Here is a 22,809-nt window from a genome sequence, read left to right on the forward strand (position 1 = left end):
GGGAAATAATCGCTGACACCATGGACAAATCGATTTGTTTTGAGGTCAAAATTTGTAATTGTAATTTGTAATTTATTCATTTAAAACAGTACATCCATAAATGGTTTTTCATGCACAGCATATAGATATAAAATTTTACATAAAATTGAACAATCCACTGCAAAAATGACAAGAACACAATAAAGAAATGCATAAATAGGGTATAAAATAAAATGACTACGAAATAATATGGTAAAATTACAATTAAAAACAAGTCATTGAAAATTGCACAGTCCCCGTAAAATTTTTCAAAGTTCTCTTTGTGCTCGTCATATTAAAGCGGAGGAGTTGTCGCGATCGTGTCCTTGAAATCTTCTATTAAACAACTGTAAGATATTACAAGTATACTTTTGAATGTAAATAGGATACTTTTTAACTTCCATTTATTTATAATTAATATTGGTAGACATTTATTGAAATCTTCTAATACATAACATTACGATATTACGAGTATACTTTTGAACGTAAATAAGATACTTTTGAACTTCTATTTATTTCTAATTAATATTAGTAGACATTTATTGAAATCTTCTATTAAACAACTGTAAGATATTACGAGTATACTTTTGAACGTAAATAGGATACTTTTGAACTTCCATTTATTTATAATTAATATTAGTAGACATTTATTGAAATCTTCTAATACATAACATTACGATATTACGAATATACTTTTGAACGTAAATAGGATACTTTTGAACTTCCATATATTTATAATTAATATTAGTAGACATTTATTGAAATCTTCTATTACATAACATTAAGATATTACGAGTATACTTTTGAACGTAAATAGGATACTTTTGAACTTCCATTTATTTCTAATTAATATTAGTAGACATTTATTGAAATCGTCTATTACATAACTGTAAGATATTACGAGTATACTTTTGAATGTAAATAGGATACTTTTGAAGATATTACCAGTATCCTTTTGAATGTAAATAGGATACTTTTGAACTTCCATTTATTTATAATTAATATTAGTAGACATTTATTGAGGGCACTTTTGAACATCATGTTTTATAAATTATTGAACTATTCGTGAAGTAGACGGGGAAACAAAACACCTAAAATGTATCATTTGAGAAAATCATTTATTCAAGTTAATATTAAACACACATTTGCAAAACAAAACAATAATATCAGGTTGCATGTATGCAAGGTTCAGGAGGGTCAGGATCTGACAAATTTCCACCAATCCGGTCTTCATTACAACTCCTTAGTTAATTGGTGTACTGCATTTATCCTGTGAATAAAAAGAAATGTATAATGAACCTTAATTTAAACCATACAGAAATATACTACAACATTTTATTTTGTGCCAGCTTTCTTGAGAAGTAAATATATAATATAAAACATGCAATATATATGCTCCTAATGCAGATATCAGAATAGCTTGTTGACATACGGTTACTGCATATCTAAGTAGTTAAGTAGGGACTATAGGGACGACCATGAGGGCGCTGTTCGTATGACGTCATCGCATCCGATTATGAACAGCGCCCTCATGGTCGTCCCTATAGTCCATACATTAGCATAAATAATGACGTCACAATGGGAATTCGTGCATAAATTAGCATAAATGAGGAGCAATGCCGTAAAGGGGATCATTTGAATGAGGATGACGTCACAATGGGATATTGTGAATACATTTGCATAATACGAGGTCGTGTCGAGGTCATCGTGAATACATTTGCATAAATTACCATCATTTTTTTAATTATTTTTTAATTATTTTTAATTATTTTTAATTATTTTTTAATTGGACAGGCGTGGACGAAAGATTTTTCAGAATGTATCGTAGAGGGCGCTCACACACGCACACACACACACACACACACACACACTAATAAATACACATCATTTTGAAAACTAACAGAGTTTATTACACAAAGAAGGGAAATCTACTAATGAGTAAATAATCAAAAAGAATGGATTAAAAACTGAGTAATTGAAATTGAGTATATAGAAAGTATACATTTTGTTTTTGTTTTGTTTTTGTTTTTTGTTTTTTTTTGTTTAAGTAAATAATCAAAAAGAATGGATTAAAAACTGAGTAATTGAAATTGAGTATATAGAAAGTATACAATTTGTTTTTGTTTTGTTTTGTTTCTTGTTTGAGTAAATAAACAAAAAGAATGGATTAAAAACAGTAATATAAGAAATATTCGATTATAATAAAAACAAGAGAAAAACGAAAAACATCGAAAAGTCAATACACACTTTTTTCTAATCAGAATCGCTCATCTGTGATAAAAAGAAAAAAAATAATATGAAATCGATTTTTGTTTTGTTTTGTTTCTTGTTTGAGTAAATAAACAAAAAGAATGCATTAAAAACAGTAATATAAGAAATATTCGATTATAATAAAAACAAGAGAAAAACGAAAAACATCGAAAAGTCAATACACACTTTTTTCTAATCAGAATCGCTCATCTGTGATAAAAAGAAAAAAATAATATGAAATCGATTTTTGTTTTGTTTTGTTTCTTGTTTGAGTAAATAAACAAAAAGAATGGATTAAAAACAGTAATATAAGAAATATTCGATTATAATAAAAACAAGAGAAAAACGAAAAACATCGAAAAGTCAATACACACTTTTTTCTAATCAGAATCGCTCATCTGTGATAAAAAGAAAAAAAGAGAAATAATATGAAATCGATATATATACATGTGAAATTTCAAAAGCATAAGTCATCTAGTAAAACTGCGTGGGAAAAAATATTTGTCATAAATAGGGAGGTTGAGTCCGGTCACGTTTTCGATATATCTGTTCACATAAAGGTCATTCAAATGTCTATCACGCGTAAAAGAGTCGGCTACGGAGTTCACAGGTTTCCCCTCGTCATCTGCGCAACAAATAGGGTTAGGGATCAGTAGAAAACTCACCGAGTGTCTTTCACTGTACTACGGAGAATGATTGACATTCTTATTCTATATATGTTGTTGTATAATGTCAAGGAGTTGGGAATCCATTTCACGAGTTGATAGCGTAATTTCACAGGAATCTAAACACAGTTCAGGGTTAGATTTATACCTTTGAAACAGAATACGTGTATAACGCTTGGAAAATTTTCCAACCAAATCTGGGTAAATGCGTTGAAATGCGTCATAACACATGGAAATTTTACCAATATCAATCTCAGATAAAGCTTGGTCAATAAAAAACCGGATTTCATCGATCCGGCTATTTTTATCGACGAATCCATAGGATAGACACCAATGTTGACGTTGTGACGGGTGGTCTATTTCACATCCGAGACAATTAGTTTGGATGATGCAACGTACGTGTCTACAAATGAATTCAGCGATGAGTTTTTTGGAAACAAGTTTATCCAGTGGTTTCCTCAGACTGCTGGCTGTGAAAAAACATAACAAAAAACAAACTGTAAATGACTATTTCTCTGATTTACCATTTCAGGCATATTCAGTGGGTTTTAAATTCACGGTTTTATCGTTTTAATACATAAAATGTTCTATGCATTAGAAGTCGGGAAATGAGCAACGAATATTTGGATTTTTAAATGAAAACTAACATACCTGATAGCCCGGTTGATTTGAGGGATAATATCATTCAATATTCTGAACTGGTTCGCCCGTAAGGATACACCACGTTTTGTTGGGTGACCATTATAGTGCTCGCGAATGTGAACATAAGTTTGTCCGCGAAAAGTATTCACTGTGACAAACAATTGCTTGACTGGGCAAAGCAAATATGTAAAAATGTCTGTCTCACCTCTTGGTGGAGCTGGTGACGGACGCATTGTGCCACTTATAGCTAGTGCATTCGTGACTTTGCGTCGTTTAATACGGCGAGTTGAATTTTCAGAAACATCGGGCTGTGCTGTAACTGGAGTGGACATTCCAGGAGTGGACATTCCTGCATTCGTGACTTTGCGTCGATTAATACGGCGAGTTGAATTTTCAGAAACATCGGGCTGTGCTGTAACTGGAGTGGACATTCCAGGAGTGGACATTCCAGGAGTCGCGTCCTGTAGGAGACTGCCTGAGAATTCATTGAGGTAGGTGCTGAGCTGGTTCGAAGCCATGTTGCGAGTACGCTCGTCAGTGATAAAATGATTCCCAATACTATCGCCGCGTGTTAAAAAAAATTCCCTTTCTGTTACCCCGGATGTTTACATCATGTCAGCATTTTTCCCAACCAAGTCAAATATATTTATAGATTCATCACACACTCACACACATGTTTATGGTAAAATAAACAGGTTTCTTCCGTTCAAAACAATTCATGAATCCAGGGGGGGAAATCAAAGTCGAGTTCGCTATAGTGTTGAGCGATGAATGTCAGACCTATGTCGTCATAATCCATTTTTATCACACAAACCACGGTTACTAGTTTGTAACTGTGCACAAACTGACCACACAGACACAAAGATGTTTATAGTAAAATAAACAAATTCACATCTGTTCCTGAATCCAGGGGGTGGGGGTTTATGAATGTCTGTTATCTAGGGCATTTCAGGGTGTCAGATCTGATATCAAAACACAAATCGTTGGAGTGTATTATCCCAGTGACTTCATAGCTTAGCCAGTATTTCCAATCGAGCCACACTCATTACACGGAATGAAATGACGTCCACAGATAATATAAGGTAGGGAATTCATTGTTTACTTTTTGTTTCATGTTGTAAACACTACCTAATAATTCGGGATATGTGAGTTTTTGTTTTTGAAAAAACTGTCAGTTGAAACCAGGGGAAAGCTTCTACCATGAGTCTTTACGTCTTTAAAGAATACTTATCTTTTTATGCTATGAGAGACATTGTTATAAATTGGCACAGAAAATAGAAAGTCTGAGTAGGTAGAAAATGTATAATTAATGAAGACTTGTTTACTAAAAACGAAAACTACAATATTTTCAAATGATGTCATACCGCGGTCATTCACAAAGAATGCCTTGACACAGCGAATCAAGACTTGCTTGGACTCATTCATCGAGCATACCCCTCAGCTTTAAAACAATGATTATGTGCGGTATTTTCCCAATTAGTTAGGGTGTCTTTTCACTAGACTTGACCTTTTATTTTGTCATGAAGGTCAACATAATGTATAGCGTTACCCGCCAACATGTTTGAACATAGCAACGTTATTTTCCAACCTTAGCTCGTTCAAAATCTTTTGTTTTTTAATCGGAGCATGAATGCACGCCCTCTATATCTGAGTAAGTTTTTTTTTGAACTGACCACAAAGTTGTAGCTGATTCAAAACTCTTGTCATTTTCAGACAAACAGAAGAAAGCGACAATTCAGATGAAGGGTGATTTATTTATTTATTTATTTATTTATTTATTTCAAATTTTACCTGAGGAAAAAATAAAACAGGATAAAACATGCTTTTTAACTTTTTGAATTTACAGGGAAAGCAATTCACAGCTTAAAACTTTGTCAGACCTAGAACATGAATATGGTTTTATAAGCAGGTGTGTATTCGATATTATATAAATAACTCGTTCGATATGCGTGTGAAGATTTAGTAAACAATATGAATAATAACAATAATATAACTCTTATTTTTTCAGCGAAGATGACGCATCTGAGAAATCACCTACGAAAGATAGTGTTTCGTAAGTTCTTTATTTATTTATTTATTTATTTATTTATTTCAAATTTTACCTGAGGAAAAAATAAAACAGGATAAAACATGTTTTTTAACTTTTTGAATTTACAGGGAAAGCAATTCACAGCTTAAAACTTTGTCAGACCTAGAACATGAATATGGTTTTATAAGCAGGTGTGTATTCGATATTATATAAATAACTCGTTCGATATGCGTGTGAAGATTTAGTAAACAATATGAATAATAACAATAATATAACTCTTATTTTTTCAGTGAAGACGACGCATCTGAGAAATCACCTACGAAAGATAGTGTTTCGTAAGTTCTTTATTTATTTATTTATTTATTTATTTATTTATTTATTTATTTATTTATTTATTTATTTATACATAGTTCATGGTCTCCAGCCAGCAGTATAGATACTCCAGATTTCAATCAGAAGTTGAAATGTCTTATTAAATCTGGTTCCTACTCACATGTAACGTAAGTATACAAAAAACAAAAACAAAAAAAACAAAAAACATGTGAGGTAAGTTGAAATTTGTTTTTTCGTCTTTAATCTTTGTTGTTGTTGTTGTTGTTTTTATAGTTCTACAAGTACTGGATTTGCAACACCCAAGTCCGCTAAGAAAAATTTGTACTCTATATATGGAGAAACTAACACGCCTTCCCACCCTCCGAGTCCAATAGGGCCTGTTAACCATCCATCTACCTCGGGATATCAACGTGGGGGTCGTAAAGACCATGTAAGGTATGTTTATTTATTTATTTATTTGTTTATTTATATATTTGTTTGTTTGTTTGTTTGTTTGTTTATTTGATTATTTATTCATATATTTGTGTATTTATTTATTTAATTTGAAATTTTATTACAGTGATACTGACACAGATGATAGTGACGAGAATATCACAGACAAGATTAATTTCAATCTTGTCAGTAAGAGAAAACGTTTTGTCAAAAAGTTTAAGGTGAGTGGAACGGACTGGGTCGTAAAAGTTTCGCATCCAAATGCCAATACGTTTGATGAAGTGCATAGCGTATTACACGCTACTTTTCATCAACTGCTCGAGCTGGTCACCTCTGACCTTGACGGACGTGACCAAATTCGCATTTCCATAAACGTACCCAACTTGAACAACGAAATTTGGTTACCATTTATACCGGTTGAGGACATGAATGTTGACAAGGTGATGTCAAAAGTGGAGAGGATTCTACAATCTTACCAAGATATATCCCTTGAGGAAAACATCACCATCAGGACAGTATCTGTTGAAATGCCCCTTGGTGCCGGCAAAACACGTGGGAGGAAGCGACAGTTTGATACGAAGATCGCAGACAGGTTGAGAAATTCCAAATCTGTCATTGAAATCGTTTCCGATGACCAGATGTGTTGCGCCAGAGCGATCGTGGTCGCCATGGCACACGCCACAAAAGAGGAAAATCCACCATCGGTGTGGGATTCTATAAAGAGGAAAAAACGGCGAACTACTCTATGCAAACCGTCCGAGCTAGAGAACTTTTACGGAAGGCCAGAGTCGAACAGGGACCATGTGGCATCGAAGAGATTAAAAAATTCCAGAGCGTGTTACCCGATTTCAGAATACACGTATTGTCGCACGATCATTTTGACTCCATCATCTTTGTGGGCGATGCCGCAGAAGATTCCAAAGACATATATCTGTTTCTGAAAGATAAACACTACAACGTCATCACAAAAATGACTGGTTTTCTGGGAAAGGACTACTATTGCACTCGATGTGACAAGTCTTATTCCAAACGTTACGACCATGTGTGTCCGACTGGGTGTTTGAGTTGTGGAAATCAACTGGACTGCGTGGTTACACGATGGCAAAAATGCGGAAATTGTCACAGATTTTTCAAGAACGAAGAATGTTTCGAAAAGCATCAAAAGTCAGTTAATGGGAAAAAAACTCTTTGCCAGTCAGTTCAACGTTGCGAAAAATGTCACAAACTTCTCAAATATCGTGATGGGTCTCACAAATGTAACGAAGTTTACTGCAAAACCTGCAAGTCTTTTCAGACGTACGACCACCTGTGTTACATTCATCCACTCACCGATAGAAAAAAGAACCAAGAATCTGACGATTCGATGGAAGAATTTGAGGAGGATGACTCTGACAGCCATGGTAACTACGTCTTTTACGATTTTGAATGCACGACCGACGAACATTGCACTCATATTCCAGATCTGTGCGTAGCGCGAATTCCACCGAATACGGAGAAAGTGTTCAATGGTTCACGTACCTTGGAAGATTTCTGCGAGTGGGCATTAGAAAAAGAGCATAATGGGATGATTTTCATCGCGCATAATTCAAAGGGGTATGATGGAATTATGATTCTGAAATACTGTCACGATCACAAGATACTACCCGAAGTCATCATGAATGGTTCGAAAGTCATGCAACTATACATCCGTCGTGCAGATATCAAATTCATTGATAGCTTGAATTTCCTGCCCATGGCTCTATCTAAACTTCCTAAGACCTTCGGCATAGACGAGTTACACAAGGGTTTTTTTCCTCACCTGTTTCCGAGATAAAATGGAGACAATTACAGAGGACCGATACCCGGGGCTCGTTATTTTGACCCAAATGGTATGAAGGAGGTGGCTAGAAAGACATTCTACACATGGTACAATGGAGAAGTAGAAAAGAATTCCGTTTATGATTTACGTAAAGAACTGCTCAAGTACTGTCGGAGCGACGTGCGCATACTCGAGGAGTGTTGTTTGGCATTTAGATCGATGATGATGGATCTCACCAAAGTTGACCCCTTCAGCCGTTGCATCACGATCACTTCCGTGTGCAACGTCATATTTCGAAAGCATTTCCTGACTCCTGACACAATCGGGGTTGTGCCTGAGAAAGGGTACCTCAGCGCCCAGAATCAATCTGCAGATGCTATAAGATGGATGGAATACGAGGCACACGTCAATAACACGCATATTCAACATGTTCGTAATTCCAGAAGGGAGATGAAAATTGGACCTTATTACGTAGACGGATATGATGCTTCTACCGAAACCTTGTATGAGTACTACGGTTGTTACTTCCACGGTTGTCCAAAGTGTTTTCCCAGAAGGAATGAGACGAATCGCAAGAATGAACTCAGTATGACATCCCTCTACGAAAGACTACTGGCGAGGGAAGAGTGGTTGAAATCGAAAGGATACTCGCTAGTCACCATGTGGGAATGCGATTTCAAAAACCTGATGAAGAACAATCACAAAGTCGAGAGGTTTGTCGGAAGCTTAGATATCTCAAATCCTATCAGAGGTAGGGAGGCTTTTCTCGGGGGTCGTACCAACGCCCTGAGTCTGTATTACGAGGTCAAGGAAGGCGAAAAGATAGAATATGTTGATTTTTGCAGCCTCTACCCGTACATCAATAAGACCTCGCGATATCCAGTTGGCCACCCGACAGTCGTAACTAAAGACTTTATCGCCAAACCCACAGACTATTTCGGTATTATCAAGTGCGACGTTTTACCTCCGAGGAGATTGTATATACCAGTTCTACCTTTCAGGGTGAACAACAAACTGATGTTCCCACTCTGTTCCAAATGCGCGGAAACCATGAATCAAGACGAATGTCACCATGGTGTCAATGAACGTCAGCTGACGGGTGTTTGGTGCACTCCAGAATTGGAAAAGGCTGAAGAAGTAGGGTATCGCATCACCAAGGTATACGAAGTTTGGCATTATGATGAGTCGGCAACATACAACCCTGAAACTGGAGAAGGAGGGCTGTTCACCGATTACATCAACATGTTTCTGAAAATTAAACAAGAGTCTTCCGGTTTTCCAGAGTGGTGTCGCACCGAGGAAGACCGAACCATGTACATCCAAAGGTACCGCGAAAGAGAAGGTATCGTCTTGGACAGAAGCAAGATAACCACCAATCCAGGTCTCAGAGCTCTCGCCAAGCTAAATCTCAACTCGTTCTGGGGAAAGCTGGGACAGAGATCAAACTTTGGACAGAGCACGTATGTAGAAACGCCCGCCAAACTGTTGGAAATGTTGATGGATAATACAAAGGACGTCACAGATCTTTCTTTTGTCTCTGACGAAATGGTTCTTGTCCACCACTGCGATAAAGAAGACAACATTACCGAAGCACCCAATACGAACGTTGTACTGGCTGCCATGACGACAAGCTATGCCCGACTTAAACTCTACAGTGTTCTGGAGAAATTAGGTAGTAGAGTCTTGTACTTTGACACAGATTCCATCATTTACATCCAACGAGCTGGAGAATGGGATCCACCGACAGGTGATTATCTCGGAGATTTGACGAGAGAAATAACTCCGACGGATAATTACATCACACATTTCGTATCGGGAGGACCGAAGAATTACGCGTACCGACTACACAAACCGGACAAAAGTGGGAACCAAACGGTGTGTAAAGTGAGACGGTTCACCCTCAATTACAGAAATCAACTGGAAATTAATTTTGACTCCATGAATCGACTTGTTCGGAGAACAAGCGGTCCTCTACACGTCAAAGACCCTCGAAAAATAACGCGCAAGGGAGATAGAATATTCAATAGAGAAGAAGTTAAAACGTACAGTTTAGTGTATGACAAACGGGTGATACAAGATGATTACTGTACCCTCCCATACGGCTTCTAAAAACAAAAAATATATAAATAGAAGCTAGATCGTCAGTTACCCATCATTCATCCATTTGAACCTTGAACAATCACATTGGCATGGGCTCTACCAAATCGGACTTGGTTCTATCACTCGTCTATTCTGGCTTATGTACATTACCTTATTTTGTTTTAAACTGGATGTTGAAAAAGTACATTGAAGAACGTAAAAGGAGACGCGATAACCAGCGAGGTCCTATGATATCGTCATGGATGCAAGATTGAAACACCCATTTACCTCTCTCGTGTGCGGTCCCACGCAGTCTGGGAAGACGTTTTTAGTCAAACTGATATTAGAACAATGTGACAGCGTCATATCTCCACCACCAGATGTTATCTATTGGTGCTACGGCGAGTTTCAGCCAGCCTATTTGGAAATGATGAAGACAGTGCCTCAAATTCGCTTTATCGAAGGGATACCTCCAGATATTGGTAGAATAATCGACCCGGCTAAAAGAAACTTGTTGGTGATAGATGATCTGATGACAGAAACGGGTAACGATAAACAAATCGCCCAGTTCTTCACGAAGGGATCTCACCATCGAAATTTATCCGTGATACTGATTTTGCAAAATCTCTTTCATCAGGGCAGACAATCGAGAACCATCAGTCTCAACACGCACTACATTTTCCTGTTTAAAAATCCAAGGGACGCATCACAAGTCAACGTTCTGGCAAAGCAAATGTACCCCGGAAACATTAAGTTTCTTCAGGAGGCATTCACCGATGCCACCCAAGAACCTCACGGTTACCTCCTCGTGGATCTGATGCCAGACACCCCTGAGGAAATACGCATTCGAACGAACATACTTTCATCTCAAGTACCGATAGTGTATGTGAGAAAGGTATAAAAAAAAGACAGTCTTTCATCGTCAGTCATTTCACCATGTCATCCCGCATGCGAAAGAACGCTGATTTTCTCTCTGTATTGCACAAGGCCAACTCGAAACAACAAAAGGGGATAATTGATGGAGCCTCTAGTGACTTGATACAGTGTCTGTGTGAATGCTCGCTCAATGTGTTGAAAGGGAACGTCCAGCTATCACCTAGTCAGAAAAGAAAATTGGCGTTGTACGTGAAACATCTCCGAGCACTGTCCAATAAGAAAACTCCAGTCAAGAAAAAGAAAAAAATTCTGGTTCAGAAAGGAGGCTTCCTGGCCGCCTTGATTGCTCCCTTAATTTCGAGCATACTCCCTCCCCTACTAGGTCTTAAATAGATGGAATCCGTGAAGAAGATGGCTTTAGTCCCTGCTGAGCTATTATCTACCATCCAAAGCCAGAATGCTCAAATGACGAGACCTGTGGTGAAATCATTGACTTCGCTGGATAGAGACATGAACGACATAACGCAAATGGAAGAGTTGCCTGAAGATGAAAAAGTCAAACTGTACCAACAGGTTCTACGCAAGTACTTGTTGTTGCGGGAGAAGAAAAACGAACCGATTCCAATCTCCGTTACGCAGCAATTACCCAACACTGATGCTGTAGCCGATCAGGAATCTCAACCCGACAAAGATGGTGTGCCAGATCAAATTACATCCGAAGTCTTACAAAGTGTTCCCAAGAGCATGCAGAGAAAAGCGAAGCTTCTACTACAGAAAGTTAAACAGAACCAACAGGTCGACTGGGGTGAAAATGGTGAATTAATCATTGATGGACAATCCGTGCCAGGCACGCACATCATCGATTTAGTCAATGATTTCTTGCGTAAAAGGAAGAATTTCACCCCCACAGGTTGGAGAGAATTTGCCGAAGTTATGAAAATGTCAAATGTACCTCAAGACCTTGTTGGCAATACAGATCGGTGGTCTTACATGCATACCAACACACTCAAGGGGAGAGTTCCGAAGGGACGTGGACCCCATGTGGTTTCCACTCCCATTCATCCTCGACACACGTGGGTGACGTATTAAATAGAACCTCGTCGCAACCGCTAGATCTCACTTTGGTTCAGTCGGTCGTGATGGATCCACGCTGTCCTGCTTTGCTTTCGTTTATCGAACGTATCCACTGCCTCTGCGCGTGTGAAATAACCACACCCGTAAACAATGACGAAGAAGATGGACACCGTCCTAGACGAACTGTTTTACGATGTCCAAAGTCCTGGAAGTTACGGGGGTTTGAATTCCCTTTATGCTGCCGTAAAAAAAACAAAGAGAGGAAAAAAGATAACCAAGTCGGACGTGAAGAAGTGGTTGAGTAAACAGGATACATATACTCTGCACAAACCTTCTAGACGGTCCTTTAAAAGAAGGAGGGTGGTGGTTTTCCAAGTGGACGAGCAGTGGGAGGCTGATCTATGCGATCTCTCCTCGATATCCAGATACAACAGTGGATACAAGTTCTTATTGACGTGTATCGATGTTTTTTCAAAATATGCTTTCGTCGTACCTCTGAAAGACAAGAGAGGGGCGAGTTTGGTCGAGGCATTTCGGAAAATACTCGGGAAGGGGCGTCGCCCTGACGTTTTGCACACGGACAGAGGAACTGAATTCACCAACAGACTTTTTCAGAACTACCTCAAGAGCGAAGACATTAAGTTCTTTACTACAGGCAATGAGACTAAAGCCAGCATTGTGGAGAGATACAACAGAACCATCAAGGGAAAAATGTTCAGATATTTCACGAAGAACAACACGTTGACTTATCTACCTGTATTAGACGACATGGTACGTTCTTACAACAATACCCATCACAGAAGTATAAATACCAAACCCTCACTCGTTACCTACGCGAACCAGAAAAAGGTCAGACATATTGTACGGTGATCTAAACACAGAGAAAAATGGGTTGAAGAAGAGGAAGATTTATAAACTCGGTGACAGAGTCAGAATCAGTAAAACCAAACACGTTTTCAAAAAAGGTTACTTACCCAATTGGACCGAAGAGGTATTCACGATTGTTGGACGTCTCAACACACAACCACCTGTTTACAAAATTTCAGATTACAACGGCGAAATGTTGGAAGGTACTTTCTACGAAGAAGAACTTCAGAAAATAGTAAAAGACGACGATGCATTGTACATTGTGGAGAATGTGCTGCGCAAGAGAAAACGTAAAGGTCACGTGGAATATTTCGTTAAGTGGCGTGGGTATGATGATTCGTTTAATTCTTGGATCAGGGACTTGCAACGTTTATAAATACCATTCACACACACGATGACCCGATTCATTTCAAAAGATCATCATGTCTGGAAAGGATTTCTTTTTGACGCTCCCTAGTAATGCCTCGCTCGATGTGTTCCCGAACAACACATTGACAAAATACACTGTCAAACTACCGAGAACGCTTTCGCTAGATGGCGATTGGGAAGTAGCATTGGCCGACATCCACTACCCAAATTCGTGGTACAACGTCGTACATGACGAAAATAGGATCTTTTACGATGCCTCACCCAATATGAGAGATCACGGAGAACTGAAATTGAATCCGGGCTACTACAACTCGATCGAAATGATTTTAGATGCGATTCGAGAAAAAGGTCTACCAGATGAAATACTGATGACATATAATTCGAGGTCAAGGAGAGTGACCGTGGCGGTTGAAGAAGGAGCTCGTGTAATCTTGATGGGTGGATTGGCTGAACTGTTAGGATTTCCCTCAAATACAACAATTACAAACGAAAGACGCACTAGTCCCTACCTTGCCGACATTAGAAGTTTGTATTCCCTCTACGTGTATTGCAATATAGTCGAACACCAAATGGTCGGTGACGTTTCCGTACCTCTCTTGAGAATAGTCAATGTTGAAGGAACCCATGGAGATAGCGTCAATCACACTTACAACAAACCTTACTTCCTGCCGATTCGAACGTCAACATTTGAGACTGTGGAGATTGATATAAGGTCTGATACGGGGGAGAAGGTGCCATTTCAACGCGGACGAGTGATCGTGACGCTGAGTTTTCGCAAAGCTCGTCCTTCGCTAGTGTGAAGAAAAAATGAACAGACATCGACCTTACACTCCTCACGTGGGGATTTATAGAAATTACTACATGAATCAGATTGGATGAGGATCTGTATTTTCTGGCGCGAGACTGCAACGCGGATATGGAATCGGAAGTATGTTTTCTGGATTGGCGAGATCGGCCGCACCTCTGTTAACACAAGGTCTGAAAGCAGTGGCAAAACCAGCGCTCGATGCCGATTTGGGTATTCTAGGTGATGTTGTACAAGGGAAAAACTTTAAAAAAGCGGCTTCGAGTAGAGCAAAGACTGCGGGTCGTCAAATTACTTCTTCAGTATTGAGCAATTTATTTGGAAGACCCTCTCAAACGGGGCGAGGACGCACCATCAAAAGAAAGAAGACAACAACGAGACGTGTCATTTCTTCCAAGGCTAAGAAGAGGAGAAGATCTCCGGATATATTCGACTGAACATCATGGCTTTTGTACACGAACACTCCTGTGAATGCGCAAAGACGGAACTCGATCTCTTTACTATTCCTCCGACACAGACAAGTATCGAAAAAGGAAGTTACGAAGAGGTAAACCCACTCACGAATATAGCCGATGGTCCGATCGAATTTGTAATACCTTCGGCCGGAAGTGACTACATCGATATTGGTTCTACGCTTTTGCACATCAAGGCTAAAATCACGAATGCAAATGGAAGTAATTTGGCTGCGGACGCCACTGTAGGGCCTGCAAACTTGTGGTTGCATTCCCTCTTCAATCAAATCGACGTGTACCTAAATGGAAAGCAGATTTCGGATGCATCTCCCACCTATTCTTACAGAGCCATGATCGAAACGCTATTGAATTATGGAGGCGATGCCAAATCAACGCAGATTGGTGCTGCGATATTTGAGAAGGACACCGCTGGAAAAATGAATGTTGCAAACCGAAGGGCTGATGATGGTGACGCTAACATGGGACTCAAACGTCGATACGCATATACATCACTCAGTAAGACGGTCGACATGATCGGACGAATACACGGGGACATATTTTTTCAACCAAAGTATTTACTCAATGGGGTGGAAGTTAGACTGAAATTACATCGAAGTAAAAATCAGTTCTGCTTGATCAGTTCAACCGAAAATGCAGCATTCAAAGTAGTCATCACCGATGCTACCCTCCTAGTGAGAAAAGTCAAGTTGAGCCCCAGCGTACAACTGGGACACGTTGAAGCGTTGAAACAGGGTACTGCAAAATACCCCATCGATCGATGCGTTATGAAAATCGCTTCCATCCCGGCTGGTACAATGTCATTAAACAAAGATTTGATCTTCCTCGGTCAGCTGCCCAAAAGGATCATCCTGTGTCTGGTTTCTAATACGACTTTCAACGGATCCTACGAAACAAATCCATTCAACTTCCAGAATTACGGTATCACATCACTGGTTCTCAATGTTAGAGGCGAGCAAGTTCCCGCAAAGCCATTGAAGACAGACTTCACGGCAGCTGGTGGCAGAAGTTGCATCATGGCTTATTACACTCTATTTACCGGTACAAATAAAATGGGTCAAGACCAAGGCAACGGCATCACTCGAGACGAATATCCCGAAGGGTACACAATCTTCGCATTTGACCTCACTCCCGACGAATCGGCCAGCGATTATCACCTCAATTTGATACAAGAAGGAAAGATTGGTCTTGAGATTCAGTTCAGACAAGCATTGACTGAGACTGTGTTCGTTTTGATTTATGCTGAATACGATAACGTTATCGAGATTGACAGAGACAGAAACGTATTGACTGATTTCTAGCTGCGATGGACATGAATCAACTGAATCGTATTCTGTCGACTAATCCGTACACTAGAAACGTGTTCTTTGGCGTTTATGCTAGAGATCAACTGCCTAAGGCTAAAGTGTTGGAGTATCCCGCAGCGTTCGTATCAAACACCGATGATAGTAGCGGAGGTGGGACACATTGGGTGGCTTTTTATCTGAAGGATCCCTACCGTGGAGAATATTTTGACTCGTATGGTAGTCAACCCTACTACGTGGAATTTAAGAGATTTCTCGATAAAAACGTTTGTACATGGGTCTACAATCATCAAATACTACAAGCTCCGTTCTCTACAGTGTGTGGTCAATACGTCCTGTATTACTTGCTGCGCAGATGTCGAGGGGAACCTATGAAGTCCGTAGCCGACTCTTTTACGCGTGATAGACATTTGAATGACCTTTATGTGAACAGATATATCGAAAACGTGACCGGACTCAACCTCCCTATTTATGACGAATATTTTTTCCCACGCAGTTTTACTAGATGACTTATGCTTTTGAAATTTCACATGTATATATATCGATTTCATATTATTTCTCTTTTTTTTCTTTTTATCACAGATGAGCGATTCTGATTAGAAAAAAGTGTGTATTGACTTTTCGGTGTTACTCGTGTTTTCTTGTTTTTATCATAATCGAATACTTATCCGCATTTGAAAATGTATACTTTCTATATACTCAAAATGTCATTTTTTATTCTTATATTACTCAGTTTTTTAATCCATTCTTTTTGTTTATTTACTCAAACAAGAAACAAAACAAAACAAAAACAAATTGTATACTTTCTATATACTCAAAATGTCATTTTTTGTTCTTATATTACTCAGTTTTTAATCCATTCTTTTTTTGATTATTTACTTAAACAAAAAAAACAAAAAACAAAAACAAAACAAAAACAAAATGTATACTTTCTATATACTCAATTTCAATTACTCAGTTTTTAATCCATTCTTTTTGATTATTTACTCATTAGTAGATTTCCCCTCTTTGTGTAATAAACTCTGTTAGTTTTCAAAATGATGTGTATTTATTAGCGTGTGTGTGTGTGTGTGTGTGTGTGTGTGAGCGCCCTCTACGATACATTCTGAAAAATCTTTCGTCCACGCCTGTCCAATTAAAAAATAATTAAAAATAATTAAAAAATAATTAAAAAAATGATGGTAATTTATGCAAATGTATTCACGATGACCTCGACACGACCTCGTATTATGCAAATGTATTCACAATATCCCATTGTGACGTCATCCTCATTCAAATGATCCCCTTTACGGCATTGCTCCTCATTTATGCTAATTTATGCACAAATTCCCATTGTGACGTCATTATTTATGCTAATGTATGGACTATAGGGACGACCATGAGGGCGCTGTTCATAATCGGATGCGATGACGTCATACGAACAGCGCCCTCATGGTCGTCCCTATAGTCCCTACTTAACTACTTATCTACTACTTAAATATTAAGATTAGTTATCAAGGTACAATTGAAACAAGAATTTATTCATACAAAAAAGTTATAAGTTAAAGTGAATTAATGATGCACAGATTGACACCAACAACTAGTTAGATCTTATATAAGTGCCTTAAATTATCTGTGATTTCATCTGGATATTAGAAATATAATTTTCAGTGTTCTGGGTTGTATGTGGCCATTTTGTTTTGAGATATTAGCACCAGAAGAATTCATTATAATGCAAATTTTCCTGATTAAATATGCACAGATTTGTAACAAAACCTTTCGTTTGTCCCATACTATCCGATTGCCGAGTTTTGTCTGAATATGATCACTGGTCCTAGATTTATATTTATTTATTTCACCAGTATACAAACAAAATATTTACATGTTCATGTACGGGACAAAATTGTATAATACTGGTGGGGACCAAGGAAATAGCCCATTTGGACTAGTCTAGTCCATGGCGCTTAATATTAAATAAAAAAATTAAGTCGTCATAAAAGTCACAGTAAACAAACAAAAGTAATGAATTAAATAAATGAGATCAACCAGTAAATAGTATAATCAATCATCACAATGAATGAATGATATTAAAATTATTTAATAAGAGTATTCAAATTTGCATACTTTTAAAATGAATATGCTCTATGTACATAGATAAATATCGCTCACTGAGAAGCATTTTTTTCAGCTCTTGTTTGAAAATGCTTCTACTGCCCATGCTTTTTAGGGTTGGGGGGGCAGAGTTCAGATGTTTAATAGTGGCGTATTGAAAATTATGTTGTGTAATGGTTAAACACATGTAAGGGACAATGAAGTTACCAGTAGACCAGATGTGGTTGGATAGGGATGATAAATGTGCTGGGGGAAATAATCGCTGACACCATGGACAAATCGATTTGTTTTGAGGTCAAAATTTGTAAATTGTAACAATCCACTGCAAAAATGACAAGAACACAATAAAGAAATGCATAAATAGGGTATAAAATAAAATGACTACGAAATAATATGGTAAAATTACAATTAAAAACAAGTCATTGAAAATTGCACAGTTCCCGTAAAATTTTTCAAAGTTCTCTTTGTGCTCGTCATATTAAAGCGGAGGAGTTGTTGCGATCGTGTCCTTGAAACTTGAGTTCCAAGTGACGTATACAACAGATACATAACTGGCATATTTAAAAATCTGTGCATTTCTTTAGGGAAGGGAACTGCAGCTCTCTGGTCGCCCCGCAACGTATACCACGACCAAGAGAGCTGCATAAACTGCAGCAAACGAGCACTCTGTCTTTGGCACTGGAACCATCGTCAGCGACAACTGTCCACGAAGCGATTACAATCATGAAACACCTACCTCCCATTATTTAGTATTTGTACATATTTGTTAACAAATTGAATGCAATAACTACCCACCTTTTTTGTCGCAGTGATGTAAAATAGCAATCTATGTGGAAGATTTGCGGGACGGTTCAACAGCAACAGAACGGCCATTGATTTCCGGTAGACAAATTTAAAGTTTTCCCATGATGCCATTTTCATACTCCTCAGGCTAGTAGTCAATTATCGACGGGTTTTTTCGCTTGTTTGAAGAAGTAGAACGGGGTCTCCGACGAAAAATAGTTATTAATAATAAATAGAGTCTCGCAAAAATAAGGAAACGCCAACAGTATCTGTTGATAATATAAAGATAAACAACTTTCTGCTAAAATATGAATGTAAGAGTCATAAATTAGTGAGTAATTAAGATATAAAAAATATACAGGGGAAACTTTTGAACGTAAGGGTCCTTTGAACTCCTAACAGACGTGTTCTAAACTAAACATTAACATAATACAGAATACAGAATAATGCATAAAATAATACATCTGTCACCGTGAGGCCATAAGTTACAGCGTGCCCTAATCCTACCATATAAGGAAATGCGAATTCCAAATATGGAATGATTACGCGAGTAAGCGTCCTTTAATAATAAAAACAAGCATGGCTGCCACAAGGGTTTGACCGGACTCCACCGGGGGGTACTTGCAAAAAAATACTGACATGGTGTAGCTGGTTGTTTGAAACCCCTACCCCTTATAAGAAAAAAATAAACTGAAATTGCCTACCCATTTTCAGACAAACTGGATACTATACACCCCTTTCGAGACAGTAAGCATAAATGGTACCAAGGGAAAAGCAGGTAGAATTCCGGGGATGGAATTTGGCGATCGAAATGAAGTTACGGAAAGAAAAAATACGCTTCATGGTCAGACAGACAGACAGGGTAAAATAACATACCCCATTTTAGACAGAAGTGGTGAATTTGGGACCCCTTTTGTCGGCACATGTACATATAGCACTTCAATGTAGATATATGTTTATAATGCCCCTTTTTAAAACAATTTAGTTTTACGCAACAAAATCTTCCGAAAAATAAAATTCTACTATCAGTTGTATTGCAAATCAAATTGTTCCGTACTAACGAAATAAGAACAACCCCCCGAGTAACCCCCCCCCCGGTTTACAACGATAGTAACGTCTCCGAGTGTAATCGTGGTGAAATTGAAGATTGGCCCTAGAGTGTGGTTAACAAGCTAGAAGGATTCTTGTTTAATATAGTGTATATATTATTGACACCGGGGGGGGGGTACTCACATTGAAGTGCTATATGTAATAGTTTTTATTGAAGTCGTATCCTAAAAATAGACATAGATCTAAGTACAATAAAGCATGGTTGTCATTCCATGTCAGAAACATGATACACTAGAAGATACACTAGTATAAAAAAAACTAAACTAAACACAACTAAAACAACAAACTTTCCCCGAAAGTGGGTTAGAAATGCAAATTAATTAAGTAAATGTTACGATTACTTATTTAGATATCTGTGAGGCAGCTGTTTTTTTTTAATTTGCTTTCTCTTATGTTGAAACAATCGTATACTAGTATATATTTTGCTAGACATTTTAGCATGACAGTTTTCTTTGTGCCTAGTATGTCAATAAAGCTTGTATCCGTGTTGCCCTCAGAACACTGTCTAATTGTGTTGAGAAGGATTTGTCTTTCACGTTTGTATAACTGACATTTTAACAGAAAGTGTTCTTCATCTTCAATATCATTTGTATTGCATACAGGACAGCTTCTTTCGTTAATGTCAATTTTATGGTATCTGCCCATTTCAATTTGTAAAACACGTGCGCTTAATCTTAGTTTGGTCATTGATGATCTTTGTAGTGGGTTATTTACTGTCAGCAGATAATTTTCAAGTCCAAATTCAGTTTTTAATTTTCTATAAGTACGTAGTTTATTTCTGTGGTTAATACATTTATTGTCATTGTTTAGAGAATCCCTACTGTTTATTTTGAAGTTTGTTTCAAGTGCTGTAGTAATATTATTTATTAGGTATTTGTTCTCATTAATCTTTACATTTTCCCACTCATGTTCCATATTAAGGTCTTTGAGAATTGTTTTAATACAATTGACCCAATTTTGGCTGTCTGAGTTATCCATATTGATTGCCAATCTGTATGCTTCATTTATGAGGCTGTTTTCAGGCATATTACGCAATCTCAACCAATATTTAAACATCTGTCTGATACATGTAGTTATTAGGGGGTATCGTCCCAATTCTAATAAGCAGGCAAGGTTTGTGATCCTGCAGTTTACTTTCAGTATGTACAGTTTTAAGTGCATTTTTTCCATTGGTGACAATAAGTGCATCAGATAGTTTTTATTTTTTATTATGTCACATGTCCAAATTTCTGCACAATATGTATTGTTTTGATCATAGTGTCAAACATTTTCAGATAGATTTTGATGGGAACTTGTGTTCCCGAGTAGAGCATCTGCTTCAATTTGAAAAATGCCTTCAGAGCCCGGTTTTTCAAGTCTACTTGTGCTATATCTAGGTTCTCAGTGGTATTTAGTTTATACCAAGATGAGGATGCTCTTTCTAATTCTTGATCATTCACATAAAATCTGGGATGCTATCATTTTTATTTACATTTTGTTCAGAACCTTGTAGTTGTTTAATTAGGTCGCAATATTTGTTTTTATTAAATTTTTTCATTGTGTCTAGTTTATTAATAATGTCATTTTTTAAATCTCTCTTACGTTTTTTTAGGAGCCGTCTGTAATTTCGCTTGAGACTATAGCATGTTATTCTAAGTTGTTTATTGTTTGGATGCTGACTGAGTGTTGATGATATTTTTTTTTATTTCTTTTTTTTCATATTATTGATATCTTTTGTAAACCATTTAGGATTTTTGTTTTCTATACATATGTATATGTGCCGCCAAAAGGGGTCCCAAATTTACCACTTCTGTCAGAAAAGGGGTATGTTATTTAACCCTGTCTGTCTGAAAAGGGGTATGTTATTTAACCCTGTCTGTCTGAAAAGGGGTAAGTTATTTAACCCTGTCTGTCTGAAAAGGGGTATGTTATTTAACCCTGTCTGTCTGAAAAGGGGTATGTTATTTAACCCTGTCTGTCTGAAAAGGGGTATGTTATTTAACCCTGTCTGTCTGAAAAGGGGTATGTTATTTAACCCTGTCTGTCTGAAAAGGGGTATGTTATTTAATCCTGTCTGTCTGAAAAGGGGTATGTTATTTAACCCCGTCTGTCTGAAAAGGGGTATGTTATTTAACCCTGTCTGTCTGAAAAGGGGTATCCTTTTTTCATTGTCGAAAAAGGGATCCATATTTTTCAAAGACTGTCTCTAGAGCTTGAGTAATCCAACAATCAGGAGAATGAAGCTGATTTTTTCTTAAGTTTCTGTAATTTCATTTCAATCGTCAAAGTTCATCCCCGGGAGTCCACCTGCTCTTCCCTTGGTACCATTTGTGCTTACTGTCTGGAAAGGGGTGTCAAATATCCACAGTTTGTCTGAAAAGGGGTAGGCAATTTGAGTTTATTTCTGTCTGATAAGGGGTAAAGGTTTCAAACCGCCAGCTACACACCCCTGTCAGTATTTTTTGCAAATACCTGAAGGGGCCCCCCGGGGGAGGGGGGTGGTGACATCAATGAAACATGGACGAATACTGCGGCCATGTGCGTCTATTCTCATGCTGAGACTTGCGTAAACAATCGGTAGCCACCGGGGAGAATATCGTTGTGTCGTCACAGGAAGCGCTATAGGAAGGACGCCGACCTCAGGCAGCTCTGGCAACTGCCCCATCGGGAATTAGCCTGTAATGGCCTTTTTTCCCTCATAAATATGCATGAGGCAGATAATGAGCTGTCCTAACTTTTTCTGGGTCAATAGGTTAAATACATGCGTACTTGCTATATTTTGGTTTTGAGCACGCTCAGGTGATTTAGATGGAAAGCACATGTTCTGACCCACAT

At 37.9% G+C, this 22,809-nt stretch overlaps 1 long non-coding RNA gene across 1 annotated transcript; it reads right to left on the reverse strand.

The window, feature by feature from the left end:
* Positions 1–1,117: 1,117 nt before the first annotated feature.
* Positions 1,118–19,073, reverse strand: LOC146750307 (uncharacterized). The gene is made up of 2 exons (XR_014928994.1): positions 18,898–19,073; positions 1,118–1,288 (listed from the first exon to the last, which is right to left on the reverse strand). It is a non-coding gene; the product is annotated as an uncharacterized LOC146750307 (long non-coding RNA).
* Positions 19,074–22,809: the final 3,736 nt, after the last annotated feature.

Source organism: Saccoglossus kowalevskii, chromosome 1, assembly GCF_978046115.1.
Source record: "Saccoglossus kowalevskii chromosome 1, keSacKowa6.1, whole genome shotgun sequence".
Taxonomy (NCBI): domain Eukaryota; kingdom Metazoa; phylum Hemichordata; class Enteropneusta; family Harrimaniidae; genus Saccoglossus; species Saccoglossus kowalevskii.